Raw genomic sequence first — 10,000 nt, 5'->3', positions numbered from 1 at the left:
CAGCGACACTTAGAATATTGTTGAAGCAGTACAAATCAGTAACCACTGACACTTAGAATATTTTTGAATCAGTACAAATCAGTAACCAGCGACACTTAGAATATTTTTGAAGCAGTACAAATCAGTAACCACTGACACTTAGAATATTTTTGAAGCAGTACAAATCAGTAACCAGCGACACTTAGAATATTTTTGAAGCAGTACAAATCAGTAACCAGCGACACTTAGAATATTTTTGGAGCAGTACAAATCAGTAACCAGCGACACTTAGAATATTTTTGAAGCAGTACAAATCAGTAACCACTGACACTTAGAATATTTTTGAAGCAGTACAAATCAGTAACCAGCGACACTTAGAATATTTTTGAAGCAGTACAAATCAGTAACCACTGACACTTAGAATATTTTTGAAGCAGTACAAATCAGTAACCGCTGACACTTAGAATATTTTTGAAGCAGTACAAATCAGTAACCAGCGACACTTAGAATATTTTTGGAGCAGTACAAATCAGTAACCACTGACACTTAGAATATTTTTGAAGCAGTACAAATCAGTAACCGGCGACACTTAGAATATTTTTGAAGCAGTACAAATCAGTAACCACTGACACTTAGAATATTTTTGAAGCAGTACAAATCAGTAACCAGCGACACTTAGAATATTTTTGGAGCAGTACAAATCAGTAACCACTGACACTTAGAATATTTTTGAAGCAGTACAAATCAGTAACCGGCGACACTTAGAATATTTTTGAAGCAGTACAAATCAGTAACCACTGACACTTAGAATATTTTTGAAGCAGTACAAATCAGTAACCGGCGACACTTAGAATATTTTTGAAGCAGTACAAATCAGTAACCACTGACACTTAGAATATTTTTGAAGCAGTACAAATCAGTAACCGCTGACACTTAGAATATTTTTGAAGCAGTACAAATCAGTAACCATCGACACTTAGAATATTTTTGGAGCAGTACAAATCAGTAACCAGCCCCACTTAGAATATTTTTGAGTCAGTACAAATCAGTAACCAGCGACACTTAGAATATTTTTGAAGCAGTACAAATCAGTAACCACTGACACTTAGAATATTTTTGAAGCAGTACAAATCAGTAACCAGCGACACTTAGAATATTTTTGAAGCAGTACAAATCAGTAACCAGCGACACTTAGAATATTTTTGGAGCAGTACAAATCAGTAACCAGCGACACTTAGAATATTTTTGAAGCAGTACAAATCAGTAACCAGCGACACTTAGAATATTTTTGGAGCAGTACAAATCAGTAACCAGCGACACTTAGAATATTTTTGAAGCAGTACAAATCAGTAACCACTGACACTTAGAATATTTTTGAAGCAGTACAAATCAGTAACCAGCGACACTTAGAATATTTTTGAAGCAGTACAAATCAGTAACCACTGACACTTAGAATATTTTTGAAGCAGTACAAATCAGTAACCAGCGACACTTAGAATATTTTTGGAGCAGTACAAATCAGTAACCACTGACACTTAGAATATTTTTGAAGCAGTACAAATCAGTAACCAGCGACACTTAGAATATTTTTGAAGCAGTACAAATCAGTAACCACTGACACTTAGAATATTTTTGAAGCAGTACAAATCAGTAACCGCTGACACTTAGAATATTTTTGAAGCAGTACAAATCAGTAACCAGCGACACTTAGAATATTTTTGGAGCAGTACAAATCAGTAACCACTGACACTTAGAATATTTTTGAAGCAGTACAAATCAGTAACCAGCGACACTTAGAATATTTTTGGAGCAGTACAAATCAGTAACCACTGACACTTAGAATATTTTTGAAGCAGTACAAATCAGTAACCAGCGACACTTAGAATATTTTTGAAGCAGTACAAATCAGTAACCACTGACACTTAGAATATTTTTGAAGCAGTACAAATCAGTAACCAGCGACACTTAGAATATTTTTGAAGCAGTACAAATCAGTAACCACTGACACTTAGAATATTTTTGAAGCAGTACAAATCAGTAACCAGCGACACTTAGAATATTTTTGAAGCAGTACAAATCAGTAACCAGCGACACTTAGAATATTTTTGGAGCAGTACAAATCAGTAACCAGCGACACTTAGAATATTTTTGACGCAGTACAAATCAGTAACCACTGACACTTAGAATATTTTTGAAGCAGTACAAATCAGTAACCAGCGACACTTAGAATATTTTTGAAGCAGTACAAATCAGTAACCGCTGACACTTAGAATATTTTTGAAGCAGTACAAATCAGTAACCAGCGACACTTAGAATATTTTTGGAGCATTACAAATCAGTAACCAGCGACACTTAGAATATTTTTGGAGCAGTACAAATCAGTAACCACTGACACTTAGAATATTTTTGAGTCAGTACAAATCAGTAACCAGCGACACTTAGAATATTTTTCAGTCAGTACAAATCAGTAACCAGCGACACTTAGAATATTTTTGAGTCAGTACAAATCAGTAACCAGTGACACTTAGAATATTTTTGGAGCAGTACAAATCAGTAACCAGCGACACTTAGAATATTTTTGAAGCAGTACAAATCAGTAACCAAGTGCATTTTTGAATTGGTTACTGATTTCTCCGTTGAAGTTGGGGCTGCGGTTGGCTTCAGTTAGTGGTGGGGGCTTAATTTTCGCCGAGGGGAGCGTGTCCCGGTAGTGTCTCCGAGGAAGTGGTACCTATTGAAGGGGGTGTTTCTGAATTTGGGCCCTTTTTGAGTGGCATTGCCGGATGGGTTTTGTGTTGAAGGCTTCCAAATCGGGTAGCTCAGCCGGATTTGACCCGGCGGTTCTACCGACTGTCACGCCTTCGAGGGGGGACTGTTGTCTAAGTTCAGGCCGGATTTGGTGAATTTCCTAAGTCGGGAAGTGGTCCCAACGGGTTTGGGAGTGAACCTAACTGCTCATACCAACTTTGAGGCTTTGGGGCCGGGTAGCACAGTCGGATTTGACCCGGCGGTTCTGCCGAATGCCTGGCCTTCGAGGGGGGCCTGCCCTCTGAGTTCAGGCCGAATTTGGTGATTTTCCTAAGTCGGGAAGTGGTCCAAACGGGGATGGGAGTGAACCTGACAGCTCATACCGACTTTGGGGCTTCCAAGCCGGGTAGCTCAACCGGATTTGATCCAGCGGTTCTAGCGACTGCCACGGCTTCGAGGGGGGACTGTTGTCTAAGTTCAGGCCGAATTTGGTGAATTTCCCGAGTCGGGAAGTGGTCCAAACGGGGATGGGAGTGAACCTGACAGCTCTTACCGACATTGAGGCTTCGGGGCCGGGTAGCTCAGTCGGATTTGACCCGGCGATTCTGCCGACTTCCACGCCTTCGAGCGGGGACTCTCCTCTAAGTTCAGGCCGAATTTGGTGAATTTCCTAAGTCGGGAAGTGGTCCAAACGGGGATGGGAGTGAACCTAACTGCTCATACCAACTTTGAGGCTTTGGGGCCGGGTAGCACAGTCGGATTTGACCCGGCGGTTCTGCCGAATGCCTGGCCTTCGAGGGGGGCCTGCCCTCTGAGTTCAGGCCGAATTTGGTGATTTTCCTAAGTCGGGAAGTGGTCCAAACGGGGATGGGAGTGAACCTGACAGCTCATACCGACTTTGGGGCTTCCAAGCCGGGTAGCTCAACCGGATTTGATCCAGCGGTTCTAGCGACTGCCACGGCTTCGAGGGGGGACTGTTGTCTAAGTTCAGGCCGAATTTGGTGAATTTCCCGAGTCGGGAAGTGGTCCAAACGGGGATGGGAGTGAACCTGACAGCTCTTACCGACATTGAGGCTTCGGGGCCGGGTAGCTCAGTCGGATTTGACCCGGCGATTCTGCCGACTTCCACGCCTTCGAGCGGGGACTCTCCTCTAAGTTCAGGCCGAATTTGGTGAATTTCCTAAGTCGGGAAGTGGTCCAAACGGGGATGGGAGTGAACCTAACTGCTCATACCAACTTTGAGGCTTTGGGGCCGGGTAGCACAGTCGGATTTGACCCGGCGGTTCTGCCGAATGCCTGGCCTTCGAGGGGGGCCTGCCCTCTGAGTTCAGGCCGAATTTGGTGATTTTCCTAAGTCGGGAAGTGGTCCAAACGGGGATGGGAGTGAACCTGACAGCTCATACCGACTTTGGGGCTTCCAAGCCGGGTAGCTCAACCGGATTTGATCCGGCGGTTCTAGCGACTGCCACGGCTTCGAGGGGGGACTGTTGTCTAAGTTCAGGCCGAATTTGGTGAATTTCCCGAGTCGGGAAGTGGTCCAAACGGGGATGGGAGTGAACCTGACAGCTCTTACCGACATTGAGGCTTCGGGGCCGGGTAGCTCAGTCGGATTTGACCCGGCGATTCTGCCGACTTCCACGCCTTCGAGCGGGGACTCTCCTCTAAGTTCAGGCCGAATTTGGTGAATTTCCTAAGTCGGGAAGTGGTCCAAACGGGGATGGGAGTGAACCTGACAGCTCTTACCGACTTTGGGGCTTCCAAGCCGGGTAGCTCAACCGGATTTGATCCGGCGGTTCTAGCGACTGTCACGCCTTCGAGGGGGGACTGTTGTATAAGTTCAGGCCGAATTTGGTGAATTTCCCGAGTCGGGAAGTGGTCCAAACGGGGATGGGAGTGAACCTGACAGCTCTTACCGACTTTGGGGCTTCCAAGCCGGGTAGCTCAACCGGATTTGATCCGGCGGTTCTGCCGACTGTCACGCCTTCGAGGGGGGACTGTTGTATAAGTTCAGGCCGAATTTGGTGAATTTCCCGAGTCGGGAAGTGGTCCAAACGGGGATGGGAGTGAACCTGACAGCTCTTACCGACTTTGAGGCTTCGGGGCCGGGTAGCTCAGCCGGATTTGATCCGGCGGTTCTGCCGACTGTCACGCCTTCGAGGGGGGACTGTCCTCTGAGTTCAGGCCGAATTTGGTGAATTTCCCGAGTCGGGAAGTGGTCCAAACGGGGATGGGAGTGAACCTGACAGCTCATACCGACTTTGAGGCTTCCAAGCCGGGTAGCTCAGCCGGATTTGACCCGGCGATTCTGCCGACTTCCACGCCTTCGAGGGGGGACTGCCCTCTGAGTTCAGGCCGAATTTGGTGCATTTCCCGAGTCGGGAAGTGGTCTCTGTCACAACGGGGGCAAGTGTCTGAAGAGGTAAAGTGAGTAACCAGCACAGCTTAGGGAAGGGTTCCAAAGTTCTCAACAATGTGAATTCGGTTACCAGGAAAGCTTAGGAAAGCTGCCTGACTGTCCCAAACGAATGAACTGCAAAACTTAGGGAACATGCCCGAAGATGCTTAAAAGTGTGAAATCAGTAAGCAGGAAAGCATAGGAAAGTGCCTGAAAGTGCTAAATGAGTAACATGAAAAACGTAGAAAAATGCCCGAAAATGTTTAAAAGTGTGAACTCAGTAACCAGCAAAACTTAGTAAAACGTTGGAAAAGCAGAAATGAGTAACCAGAAAAACTTAGAAAAATGTTTGAAAATGAGAAATGAGTAACCAGAAAAACTTAGAAAAATGTTTGAAAATGAGAAATGAGTAACCAAGAAAACTTAGAAAAATGCCCAAAAAGAAGAAATCAGTAACCAGAAAAACTTAGAAAAATGTTTGAAAATGAGAAATGAGTAACCAGAAAAACTTAGAAAAATGTTTGAAAATGAGAAATGAGTAACCAAGAAAACTTAGAAAAATGCCCAAAAAGAAGAAATCAGTAACCAGAAAAACTTAGAAAAATGTTTGAAAATGAGAAATGAGTAACCAAGAAAACTTAGAAAAATGTTTGAAAATGAGAAATGAGTAACCAAGAAAACTTAGAAAAATGCCCAAAAAGAAGAAATCAGTAACCAGAAAAACTTAGAAAAATGTTTGAAAATGAGAAATGAGTAACCAAGAAAACTTAGAAAAATGCCCAAAAAGAAGAAATCAGTAACCAGAAAAACTTAGAAAAATGTTTGAAAATGAGAAATGAGTAACCAGAAAAACTTAGAAAAATGTTTGAAAATGAGAAATGAGTAACCAAGAAAACTTAGAAAAATGCCCAAAAAGAAGAAATCAGTAACCAGAAAAACTTAGAAAAATGTTTGAAAATGAGAAATGAGTAACCAAGAAAACTTAGAAAAATGCCCGAAAAGAAGAAATCAGTAACCAGAAAAACTTAGAAAAATTTTCGGCCAAGTGTGAAAAATATTCTAAGTGTCAGCGGAGGAAAATGCCGAAGCATCGGGAAAGATTCAAAAACTCATGCCGAACATGAGTTCCGAAGTGCCGGAGGAACTGGGCGAATTGAGCCCGGCGGTTGGCCAGATGTCGTTTTGAGTCTGCAGCCCGAAAACTTTAACTTTGTCTGCCGCGGAAGTCTGGACCGGGAAAAATCCAAACGGTTTTGCCGGGTTCGAGTTCCAGAGCGAAGCAGTCGAATTTGAAATTCAGACCCATTCAGTGCCACTTGACATTGTGACACAGTGAGGTTGGCGGGGTACCCGGAGATTTCTGGGAACACGATTTTTAGAACAAAATGGCGGCGCGGGACCACTTTGAAAGGCATCCGAAAAACGGTTCCGCGGGCAGAGCACTTGAATGACAGGCCTGTGTGCATGCCCAAGAGCTCTCGGAAGTCTAATTTTTGACACTTTGTCAAATTTTCGACAGACTTACCCAACTCTTGCTGCCTGTTCTAAGAATCAGTCAGAGGCCTGTGCGGCGGTCTCTTGACACTTTGGAGGGCGGGCAAACCCCACGTTGACTCCGGCCGTCCCTCCAAAAGGCACTTGCTATTGGGGGAAAGGATTGCAAGTAGCCTGGTTCCCGTGGGAGCGGCCAGGAAGGGTGCAGGCTGGCCCTTGCCTGAGCATTCCCAAAACCCTCTTCCGCTGAGAGCAGACCTCGCACGCCGCACTACCGGCTCTGGGAGTGGTTGGCCGCTATTGTACATAGTCCGGTCCTTCCTCTGCCACCCGGCAAGTGCGATGGCTCTGCCGCCCTGCGGTGCTCGTCACCCAGGTTTGGGGAACACGATACTTAGAACATGTTGGCGGCTCGGGACCTGCAGGCGAAAGGGGCCCCGTGGTGCTGAGCACATCGACCTCGGGTCTCAGTGCAAGCCGGAGAGTTCGCGGAAGTCTTAAAAGATTTTGACATCTGCTCAATTCTTTGACAGGCTTGCCTGACTCTTTCCGTCCGTTCTAAGAATCAGTCGGAGGCCGGGGCGGGGACGGTCTCTTGACACACGGAGGGTTGGCTTCCCTCCTCAGGTGTTTGTGTCGAAAATGAAGGCGAGAGATGCAAGCGTCCTGGTTCCCCTGGGTGCTGCCAGCAAGGGTGCAGGCTGACCCTTGCCTGAGCACTCCCAAAAGCCTCTTAAGCTGAGAGCAGGCGCCGCACTACCGGCTCTGGGAGTCGTTGGCCGCTATTGTACATAGTCCGGTCCTTCCTCTGCCACCCGGCAAGTGCGATGGCTCTGCCTCCCTGCGGTGCTCGTCACCCAGGTTTGGGGAACACGATACTTAGAACATGTTGGCGGCTCGGGACCTGCAGGCGAAGGGGGCCCCGTGGTGCTGAGCACATCGACCTCGCGTCTCAGTGCAAGCCGGAGAGTTCGCGGAAGTCTTAACAGGCTTGCCTGACTCTTTCCGTCCGTTCTAAGAATCAGTCGGAGGCCGGGGCGGGGACGGTCTCTTGACACACGGAGGGTTGGCTTCCCTCCTCAGGCGTTTGTGTCGAAAATGAAGGCGAGAGATGCAAGCGTCCTGGTTCCCCTGGGTGCTGCCAGCAAGGGTGCAGGCTGACCCTTGCCTGAGCACTCCCAAAAGCCTCTTAGGCTGAGAGCAGGCGCCGCACTACCGGCTCTGGGAGTCGTTGGCCGCTATTGTACATAGTCCGGTCCTTCCTCTGCCACCCGGCAAGTGCGATGGCTCTGCCTCCCTGCGGTGCCCGTCACCCAGGTTTGGAGAACACGATACTTAGAACATGTTGGCGGCTCGGGACCTGCAGGCGAAAGGGGCCCCGTGGTGCTGAGCACATCGACCTCGCGTCTCAGTGCAAGCCGGAGAGTTCGCGGAAGTCTTAACAGGCTTGCCTGACTCTTTCCGTCCGTTCTAAGAATCAGTCGGAGGCCGGGGCGGGGACGGTCTCTTGACACACGGAGGGTTGGCTTCCCTCCTCAGGCGTTTGTGTCGAAAATGAAGGCGAGAGATGCAAGCGTCCTGGTTCCCCTGGGTGCTGCCAGCAAGGGTGCAGGCTGACCCTTGCCTGAGCACTCCCAGAAGCCTCTTAGGCTGAGAGCAGACGCCGCACTACCGGCTCTGGGAGTCGTTGGCCGCTATTGTACATAGTCCGGTCCTTCCTCTGCCACCCGGCAAGTGCGATGGCTCTGCCTCCCTGCGGTGCCCGTCACCCAGGTTTGGAGAACACGATACTAAGAACATGTTGGCGGCTCGGGACCTGCAGGCGAAAGGGGCCCCGTGGTGCTTAGCACATCGACCTCGCGTCTCAGTGCAAGCCGGAGAGTTCGCGGAAGTCTAAAGCTTTTGACATTCGCTCAAAGCTTTGACAGGCTTGCCCGACTCTTTCCGTCCGTTCTAAGAATCAGTCAGAGGCTGGTGGGGAGGTCTCTTGACGCAAGGGGAGGGGTGGCGTCCCTCCTCAGGCGCTTGTGTCGAAAATGAAGGCGAGAGATGCAAGCGTCCTGGTTCCCCTGGGTGCTGCCAGCAAGGGTGCAGGCTGACCCTTGCCTGAGCACTCCCAGAAGCCTCTTAGGCTGAGAGCAGACGCCGCACAACCGGCTCTGGGAGTCGTTGGCCGCTATTGTACATAGTCCGGTCCTTCCTCTGCCACCCGGCAAGTGCGATGGCTCTGCCTCCCTGCGGTGCCCGTCACCCAGGATTGGAGAACACGATACTAAGAACATGTTGGCGGCTCGGGACCTGCAGGCGAAAGGGGCCCCGTGGTGCTTAGCACATCGACCTCGCGTCTCAGTGCAAGCCGGAGAGTTCGCGGAAGTCTAAAGCTTTTGACATTCGCTCAAAGCTTTGACAGGCTTGCCCGACTCTTTCCGTCCGTTCTAAGAATCAGTCAGAGGCCGGTGGGGAGGTCTCTTGACGCAAAGGGGAGGGGTGGCGTCCCTCCTCAGGCGCTTGTGTCGAAAAATGAAGGCGAGAGACGCGAGCGGCCTGGTTGCTTTGGGTGCTGCCAGGAAGGATGTGGTCTGACCCTTGCCTGAGCACATCCAAAAGCATGTGATGTTGAGAGCAGACCTCGAGCCCCGCACAACCGGCTCTGGGAGTCGTTGGCCGCTATTGTACATAGTCCGGTCCTTCCTCTGCCACCCGGCAAGTGCGATGGCTCTGTCGCCCTGTGGTGCCCGTCACCCAGGTTTGGGGAACACGATACTAAGAACATGTTGGCGGCTCGGGACCTGCAGGCGAAAGGGGCCCCGTGGTGCTGAGCACATCGACCTCGGGTCTCAGTGCAAGCCAGAGAGTTCGCGGAAGTCTAAAGCTTTTGACATACGCTCAAATCTTTGACAGGCTTGCCCGACTCTTTCCGTCCGTTCTAAGAATCAGTCAGAGGCCGGTGGGGAGGTCTCTTGACGCAAGGGGAGGGGTGGCGTCCCTCCTCAGGCGCTTGTGTCGAAAAATGAAGGCGAGAGACACGAGCGGCCTGGTTGCTTTGGGTGCTGCCAGGAAGGATGTGGTCTGACCCTTGCCTGAGCACTCACAGAAGCATGTGACGTTGAGAGCAGACCTCGAGCCCCGCACGACCGGCTCTGGGAGTGGTTGGCCGCTATGGTACATAGTCCGGTCCTTCCTCTGCCACCCGGCAAGTGCGATGGCTCTGCCGCCCTGTGGTGCCCGTCACCCAGGTTTGGGGAACACGATACTAAGAACATGTTGGCGGCTCGGGACCTGCAGGCGAAAGGGGCCCCGGGGTGCTTAGCACATCGACCTCGTGTCTCAGTGCAAGCCGGAGGGTTCGCGGCAGTCTAAAGCTTTTGACATTCGCTCAAAGCT

This window comes from Hemiscyllium ocellatum (genome assembly GCF_020745735.1).
Source record: "Hemiscyllium ocellatum isolate sHemOce1 chromosome 15 unlocalized genomic scaffold, sHemOce1.pat.X.cur. SUPER_15_unloc_16, whole genome shotgun sequence".
Taxonomy (NCBI): domain Eukaryota; kingdom Metazoa; phylum Chordata; class Chondrichthyes; order Orectolobiformes; family Hemiscylliidae; genus Hemiscyllium; species Hemiscyllium ocellatum.
The sequence above is the reverse complement of the archived record's forward strand: the minus strand, read 5'-3'. Positions refer to the sequence as shown.